The 9,755-nt window shown below is 42.1% G+C and overlaps 1 pseudogene; it reads right to left on the bottom strand.

The window, feature by feature from the left end:
* Window positions 1-1,253: 1,253 nt before the first annotated feature.
* On the bottom strand, window positions 1,254-5,204 carry LOC115126500 (NACHT, LRR and PYD domains-containing protein 5-like; annotated as a pseudogene).
* Between the last annotated feature and the right edge of the window lie 4,551 nt (window positions 5,205-9,755).

A 9,755-nucleotide genomic window follows, 5' to 3' on the forward strand; every position in this document is an offset into this window, starting at 1 on the left:
GATTTTAAAACAATTAAATTAGTTTACTCACATTTCTCAGGTCCAGACTTGATCCAACACTCTCCACCATGGTCTCTGGTGTTCTCAGGTCCAGGCTTGATACAACACTCTCCACCATGGTCTCTGGTGTCCTCAGGTCCAGGTTTTATCCAAAACTCTCCACCATGGTCTCTGGTGTTGGTAAAGCAGAAGGATAGACTGATTCAACTAAATATATTATATTTAGTTATATTATTATTTTATTATTTTACTAGGCAAGTCAATAAGATAAGAACAATAAGAAAAATATCTTATTTAAAATGGTGGCCTACAACAGCCAGAACCTTCCCTACCCCAGACCCTCCCCTACCCCAGAACCTCCCCTACCACAGCCAGAGCCTCCCCTACCCCAGCCAGACCCTCCCCTACCCCAGAACCTTCCCTACCCCAGCCAGACCCTCCCATACCTCAGACCCTCCCCTACCCCAGCCAAACCCTCCCCTACCCCAGACCCTCCCCTAACCTGGACAACGCTAGGCCAATTGTGCGCCGCCCTCACGGCCGGTTGCGATACAGCCCGGGATCGAACCCTGGTCTGCGACACTCAGGATCCCTCAGGTGGACATTGCTTATAGATGTGAAGTCACCAGGTATCATGAGTTACATTCCCCCCTAGAGATGAAGTCACCAGGTATCATGAGTTACATTCCCCCTAAGAGATGAAGTCACCAGGTATCATGAGTTACATACCCCCCTAGAAATGAAGTCACCAGGTATCATGAGTTACATTCCCCCCTAGAGATGTGAAGTCACCAGGTATCATGAGTTACATTCCCCACTAAGAGATGAAGTCACCAGGTATCATGAGTTTACATACCCCCCTAGAGATGAAGTCACCAGGTATCATGAGTTACATTCCCCCCTAGAGATGTGAAGTTACCAGGTATCATGAGTTACATACCCCCCTAGAGATGAAGTCAGCAGGTATCATGAGTTACATACCCCCCATAGAGATGACATCACCAGGTATAATGAGTTACATACCCACTAGAGATGTGAAGTCACCAGGTATCATGAGTTACATTCCCCCCTAGAGATGTGAAGTCACCAGGTATCAACCTCAACACACATACGTCCCCCTCATAAAACACTGAGCTTGTGCCACATCTCACTGTCTGTAGGTCCAACAGAACACATTAAAACACACCACTATTACTAATCTAACTGTAGAAATGATTCCAGAGGAAACAAATGATGAAACATTGCTATTTGACTCACCTCTGAATGTGTTGGTCATCTATCTGACACAGGGTCACTGAGGGGGAGGAGTAAACCCCAAATCCAGGATAGAGGGGTTCAGTGAACGTGGTGTGTTCTGTGTGAAGGTGTGTCAGTGTACCAGAGGAGGACACACTATAGAAGGACAAAGTACCAGCTGGCCAGTCCAGATACACTCCAACTCTGCTAGATACAGGGCCAAGAATGGATCTACTATGGACTCCAGCATTGTAAAAGTCATAAACGCTGTCAGAGCAGTACATACACCAGGAATTGCTGGTGAGTCCAATACAAATGCCAGCCCTTCCCAACATTCCTTTGTACACCACACCAATAGCAGGCCCACCACCATCCCAGTCCACCTCCCAGTAATAACGAGAATCAGATAAGCCTTCTCTGCAGAGAACTTGGCGATAACGGTCAAATCTGTCTGGATGGTCTTCATAATGCTGCTCCTCCACCACCGGTGTCACCTTCCTGTTCCCCTCAGACAGTATCAGGTTTGGGTTTGCTGTCCTTGGGTCCAAGGTGAGATGACAGGCATCTGTAGACAAAAGGAGAGTTTAATCAAACCACATCTTCACATCAAATGTTGTATTGTAGGAACAGAACCAGTACTGATTAGTTACTATGTTACTATAGTTCTGAATATACAGTTAAATAGGATTGAAGAGACTTACATTTCCTCGGACCTGATTTCAGCCTGCACTCTCCACCATGATCCACACTGTTGGAGAAACAAGTTATTGACTGACAAAGACCTAATAAAGCAGTCAACATTTAAACCATATTGTTGTGTTCTGGTGCACTATCCAAGGGACAATTAGTTGTACAACTAAATGCATTCAACTGAAATCTGTCTTCCGCATTTAACCCAACCACTCTGAATCAGAGAGGTGCAGAAGGCTGCCTTAATGACATCCACGTCTTCGGTGCACGGGAACAGTGGGTTAACTGCCTTATTCAGGGGCAGAACAACATATTTTTACCTTGTCAGCTCAGGGATTCAATCAAGCAACCTTTTGGTTAGTAGCCCAGTGCTCTAAACACTAGGCTACTGGCCACACCCATTACTAGACACATGCAGGTATTCTATCCTACCTACTGCATACAGAACAGAGTACAATTCATTACTAGAGACATACAGGTATTCTCTCCTACCTACTGCATACAGAACAGAGTACAATTCATTACTAGAGACATACAGGTATTCTCTCCTACCTACTGCATACAGAACAGAGTACAATTCATTACTAGAGACATACAGGTATTCTCTCCTACCTACTGCATACAGAACAGAGTACAATTCATTACTAGAGACATACAGGTATTCTATCCTACCTACTGCATACAGAACAGAGTACAATTCATTACTAGAGACATACAGGTATTCTCTCCTACCTACTGCATACAGAACAGAGTACAATTCATTACTAGAGACATACAGGTATTCTATCCTACCTACTGCATACAGAACAGAGTACAATTCCAACAGGATATCAGAGATGCAGAAGAAGAGTATTCATGTGGTGATGATGTATCCTGTGTTGGAGTGCTCAGCCTGCTGGGTAAACATCCCCTTAATTCTACCATCATGTCCTCATGTTACTGACCCTACTACACTACATATGACACAACCACTGCTCACACTACCAGGACATCTATTCTGACTTACTTCAGCTTCATCAGTTTATATGTGGGATCCACCAGAGCAGCTGAAAGCAGTCCCCCTGCAGAGTCTCCTGGGTGATTGTAGCTCAGGTCCAGCTCTTTCAGGTGGGAGGGGTTAGACCTCAGAGCTGAAGACAGAGCAGCACAGCCCTCCTCTGTGACCAGACAGCCAGACAGCCTACAGAGACACACAACAGCTGTGAAGGTTGATGTACTGGTGTCAATCATCTTGTAGGACACCCATAGATTTGTCCATGACACAAACGTTGTCATGAAACATCACATTTTCTGAGAATTTGTTTTACTAAGCTCAGTCCCTACCTGATTGAAACAGCTGTACTTACCCCAGTGTGTGTAGTTCACAGTACCTGACTGTTCTGTTAACTGTTTCCTCATTGATCTGTGTTGTACTTCCTGTCTGTGTCGGAAGGCCTCGTAACAGATTCTGATTGGACTCCAATGAGAGACCCAGAAGGAAGCGGAGGAACAGGTCCAGGTGTCCATTCTCACTCTTCAAGGCCTGGTCCACTGCTGTCCTGTGTAAGTCAGACAACTGGATTGACTCCTTCTCTTCATCATCACTAGTGGGGGAGTAAACATTTTCCTTCTTGTCCAGACATGATTCTAAAGCATGCACTGCTGCTAGAAACTCCTGAATGCTCAGATGCACAAAGCTGTAGACCTTCTCTTGTACAGCCCAGAGTACATCTGGGTCAGAGTTTTGGGGACTTCATCCTTCTCTGCCTCGTTCAGTATCATCTCAAGGACAGTGGCTGATATCCAACAGAAGACTGGCATGTGGCACATGATGTGGAGGATCCTTGATGTCTTCATGTGTTTGATGATTTCATTGGCCAGATTCTGATCTGTGATTTTCTTCCTGAAATACTCCTCCTTCTGTGGATCATTGAACCCTCGTACCTCTGTCACCTGGTCAACACACTCAGGAGGGATCTGATTGGCTGCTGCAGGCCTTGAGGTTACCCAGAGGAGAGCAGAGGGAAGCAGATTCCTCTTGATAAGGTTTATCAGCATTACGTCCACTGAGGTTGGCTTCGTGACATCACAGCACTTCTCATTGTTTTTGAAGTCTAGAGGAAGTCGACACTCATCCAGACCATCAAAAATGAAAACAGTTTTGGTTTCACCATCTTCAATGCTGTCAATTTCTTTCAGCTCTGGGAAGTAGTGGGAAAGAAGTTGCATCAGACTGTATTGGTCCTTTTTCAGGTTCAGATCACGGAGAGGAAGTGGAAACATGAAATGAATGTCCTGATTTGCTTTTCCTTCTGCCCAGTCAAGGATGACCTTCTGCACAGAGACTGTTTTTCCAACACCAGCGTATCCTTTGGTCAGCAAAGTTCTGATAGGTTTGTCTTGTCCAGGTAAAGGCTTGAAGATGTCGTTGCATTTGATTGGTGTCTCTTGTGTGGTTCGTTTCTTGGATGCCATCTCTATCTGTCTAACCTCATGTTCATTACTGACCCCTCCACTTCCACCCTCTGTGATGTAGAGGTCTGTGTAGATGTCCTTGAACAAACTTTGATTTCCATTGTGTCCAATTCCTTCAGATATGTGTTGATACTTGTGTTTCAGTTTAGTCTTAACGTCTTGTTGGACTATCAGCAGAGTTTGACCTGTAGGAAAACAATGAGAGTTGGGACTCATAAGTTTGTGTGTGTGTTTTATAAGGGCCTTTGTACCGTTCTTTGTGATATTGTATGAAACACAGTCTTACTTCTTCTGTCCAGAAGGTTGTGTGTGATCTTTAATACATTCTCACTGTCCAAACTCTCCACTTCCTTATTGTCATCTGGTAATGGTTCCTGGCTGAAAGTAGGTGGCTGATCACTCTTCATTGATAGCAGGCTGGTTGTAGGTGACTCTGCTCTGGGCTTCTGGACACTGAACAAAACAGGGAGACAGATGACCTCATCAATATCACATTAATACCTCATCTACTTCCTTTTAACAACTGTATAATGGAACTTCTACAAGTCCTATAGGTTCTTTTTAAATTTGGTCATTAGATCTTGGCAACACTTTTCTCAAAAATGTGTTTTATATCTTTAAGAGAACTGTACATTTTACAATTCATCTCTTACCTCTCAGAACTGGTGTCTTGATTCATTTTAGAGGCAGTGGTCCCCTCCTCTCTCTCCCCAGAGAGACTCATTTTAGAGGCAGTGGTCCCCTCCTCTCTCTCTCTCCCCAGAGAGACTCATTTTAGAGGCAGTGGTCTCGTCCTCTCTCTCTCCAGAGTGACTCGTTTCAGATGTAAATCACAGTTTACTTAGCTACAATAAGAAATAACCAAACTGTACATTTGTCTGAACATTGTTAGTACCACCCAGCACAAGCAGAGAACATGTCTAACTGACAGGCTAGTATCCTGTGTGAGATAAGCAGATATATTTATACCCTGATAAAACAGCAATAAAAGTTCTGTAAACATTAACCCTAGAGGCTTGTCGGGAGGTGTTATGGCCTCTACAGAGTTAGAAAGGTCAGCTGTTAACAGTAATAAAGTCAGAATTGTAGTCAAACAATCATAAGAATATCCTCAGTCCACTTTCTATAATCTGTCATGTCTTTACCTACTCCTCCTTTCAGACAGTCTATAATCTGTCATGTCTTTACCTACTCCTCCATTCAGACAGTCTATAATCTGCCATGTCTTTACCTACTCCTCCATTCAGAAAGACTATAATCTGTCATGTCTTTACCTACTCCTCCTTTCAGACAGTCTATAATCTGCCATGTCTTTACCTACTCCTCCATTCAGACAGTCTATAATCTGTCATGTCTTTACCTACTCCTCCATTCAGACAGTCTATAATCTGTCATGTCTTTACCTACTCCTCCATTCAGACAGTCTATAATCTGTCATGTCTTTACCTACTCCTCCATTCAGACAGTCTATAATCTGCCATGTCTTTACCTACTCCTCCATTCAGACAGTCTATAATCTGCCATGTCTTTACCTACTCCTCCATTCAGACAGTCTATAATCTGTCATGTCTTTACCTACTCCTCCATTCAGACAGTCTATAATCTGCCATGTCTTTACCTACTCCTCCATTCAGACAGTCTATAATCTGTCATGTCTTTACCTACTCCTCCATTCAGACAGTCTATAATCTGTCATGTCTTTACCTACTCCTCCATTCAGACAGTCTATAATCTGCCATGTCTTTACCTACTCCTCCATTCAGACAGTCTATAATCTGCCATGTCTTTACCTACTCCTGCATTCAGACAGTCTATAATCTGTCATGTCTTTACCTACTCCTCCATTCAGACAGTCTATAATCTGCCATGTCTTTACCTACTCCTCCATTCAGACAGTCTATAATCTGTAATGTCTTTACCTACTCCTCCATTCAGACAGTCTATAATCTGTCATGTCTTTACCTACTCCTCCATTCAGACAGTCTATAATCTGTCATGTCTTTACCTACTCCTCCATTCAGACAGTCTATAATCTGCCATGTCTTTACCTACTCCTCCATTCAGACAGTCTATAATCTGTCATGTCTTTACCTACTCCTCCATTCAGACAGTCTATAATCTGTCATGTCTTTACCTACTCCTCCATTCAGACAGTCTATAATCTGTCATGTATTTACCTACTCCTCCATTCAGACAGTCTATAATCTGTCATGTCTTTACCTACTCCTCCATTCAGACAGTCTATAATCTGCCATGTCTTTACCTACTCCTCCATTCAGACACTTACTGACAAACCAAGACAGTGTCATGACGTTGGCCTGTTTATGACCCCCATAAATACCTTTTCCCCTTCCCTCTCTCTTGACTCTACAGACTCTGTTGGTTAACTAACTCGTCAAGATGCTTTTCAACCTTGTACTGCAGTGGGCTCAATCAGGCTCACACATGGTGATTCTTGGTAGTCTAAAACAAGTCTGTTTTGAAACAAAAGTATCCACCTCACACACACATGGTTCTGGGCTAAGAAAATAACAAGACAACCATGTCAGATACAGAGTTGAAATGTACTTCATTTTGGTTTTGCTTCCCAATATTATACTTCATATACATCACGGAAGACAGAATTTTAACAAATCTGTTAGAAACACTTGTGAATCTTTATTATTGATAAAATTATGAAAAATACTAACATTAATAATTAATAATTATAATATTAATTATAATAACATTGTTAAAGCTAGGGGGCAGAATGTTCACTTTTGGATAAATAGCGTGCCCAATTTCAACTTCCTGCTACTCATGCCAAGAATATAAGATGTGCATATTATACATAGATCTGGATAGAAAACACTGACATTTCTAAAACTGTTTGAATCATGTCTGTGAGTGTAACAGAACTTATGTAGCAGGCAAAATCCAGAGGACTAACTGTCCAGAATTCTCTTCCCTATATTGTCTTTGCCCATTGGATATTTAATAGCAATCTATTTTCAGTTCCTACCGCTTCCACACGATGTCGCCAGTGTTTGGAATATGGCTGAGGTTATTCCTTTGTCTTAGCAGGAAGTAGGCCAACTCGGAACAGGGGGACACTTTTGTGAGTTGCACAAGACGTGAAGAGCAGAGCTTTTTTCTTTTTGTTCATGTATTGAATACAGATTGCCCCGTCTACAATTTGATCGATTATTAACGTTTAAAAATACCTAACGTTGTATTACAAAAGTAGTTTGAAATATTTTGCCAAAGTTCATAGGCAACTTTTGAAATATTTTTGCCGTGACGTTGCGTTTTTCTAAGCTGTTTTTTTATGGATCAAACGGGCTTTATAAATGGACATTTTCAATATATATGGACGGAATTAATCGTACAAAAGGACCAATTTTGATGTTTATGTGACATATTGGAATGCCAACAATAGAAGCTCGTCAAAGGTAATGCATATGTTATATTTTATTTCAGCGTTTTGTGTAGCACCTGCTACGCTAGATCTTTTGTTTACTGCTGATTTACCCGCTAAATGACACAAACAATTTTCTCTGTCACCCTCAGTCACAACCTCATTGCCTGGCTGGAAAAGTGCATTGTGAATGATGTCAGCAACAGGCGCTCAGGCCCTGCCCAGGCCGCAGCAACTTTCAACGAATTGCAAATCATTGGTGGCTAACTCCAGTAGCAGTAGTACGGGTTCGATAAACCAAACCCAATTTATCACAACTGTTGGATCTTGAATAGAACTTACAACATCAATCAGCATCTCTCAATCAAAATTGTACTGCCAGAAGTACAGAAAAGAGTGTACCTGAACAGTGGTCAAATCAATTTGAGTAACATTATTGTGTATTCAACGTAATGACGCAGTTTTAATTTATCACGCAACAATTCAACCTACCTCTAGGCAAAGATATATCCCCTATTTGGATTGAGTTTTGCTTTAATTCGTAAAAGTAAAATCAAACTTTCCAAAAATTAAACGTATGTTACAGGAATTAAATTCCTGTATGTTTTAATACCCTTAAAATTAAACACTTCAATTCATAAGAATTTGTAAGACTCTTATTTGTAGAAAATGGACAAATAAAAATCAACCAGCAGCGTTTATTCTCGAGAGTACTGCCCATGATACATTTTACCACAGGTTATAAACTGAAAATGACGTCTCTTCTTGACACTGGTACAAAGGCTGTATAGTTCTCAAGCCTTCCCACATCGTCTATCCTAATTTAGATAATTTACGATCAGAGCCAAGGTCTGCCTGTGTAGATAAGCCTTGTAGCCAGTCTGGCTAGTCTGGCTATAAGTTCATTCATTTCTACCAAGGAACAGACAGTTATTGTTCTAATTCTTGATTATATGTACACACATTATATTCAGTACTAGGATTATAAAGAAAATGCATTCATATACAGTAATATAATAGTATTCTGATTAGTCAGTCCTGATTTAAGTGTATACATAATTAGTCATTATTGATAAAAAATTCCCAGAACATATCCACCCTATGACTTGTTTAATCCAGTCCATGTTCTTATTGAGAGTAGACCACCAGGAAATGCTTAACTCTAATCCTGCTACGATCTGATTTCTTGCTTTGAACTCGTCTGCTATCCCCAGTAGAACCCCAATGTTATCAATATAACTCTCTCGTCAAAAGACCCAGATGGAGTACTTCTTTTCTCCCGTTTAGCCAACTTCATGTCTTGGTGTTGAATGAGTGTGAAAGGCATTCCCAAATGTACAAGGGAGCATAATCCTGTCCAATCTGCCGGTAAAACCTGGTCCTAACATCATTCCCCCACACAACCTCCAGATGTCAGCCCTGGCCCACTTTACCCACTTTACCTTATTGACATCATTCCCCCACACAACCTCCAGATGTCAGCCCTGGCCCACTTTACCCACTTTACCTTATTGACATCATTCCCCCACACAACCTCCAGATGTCAGCCCTGGCCCACTTTACCCACTTTACCTTATTGACATCATTCCCACACACAACCACCAGATGTCAGCCCTGGCCCACTTTACCCACTTTACCTTATTGACATCATTCCCCCACACAACCTCCAGATGTCAGCCCTGGCCCACTTTACCCACTTTACCTTATTGACATCATTCCCCCACACAACCTCCAGATGTCAGCCCTGGCCCACTTTACCCACTTTACCTTATTGACATCATTCCCCCACACAACCTCCAGATGTCAGCCCTGGCCAACTTTACCCACTTTACCTTATTGACATCATTCCCCCACACAACCTCCAGATGTCAGCCCTGGCCCACTTTACCCACTTTACCTTATTGACATCATTCCCCCACACAACCTCCAGATGTCAGCCCTGGCCAACTTTACCCACTTTACCTTATTGACATCATTC

This window comes from Oncorhynchus nerka, linkage group LG18, assembly GCF_034236695.1.
Source record: "Oncorhynchus nerka isolate Pitt River linkage group LG18, Oner_Uvic_2.0, whole genome shotgun sequence".
NCBI classification, from domain to species: Eukaryota; Metazoa; Chordata; class Actinopteri; order Salmoniformes; family Salmonidae; genus Oncorhynchus; species Oncorhynchus nerka.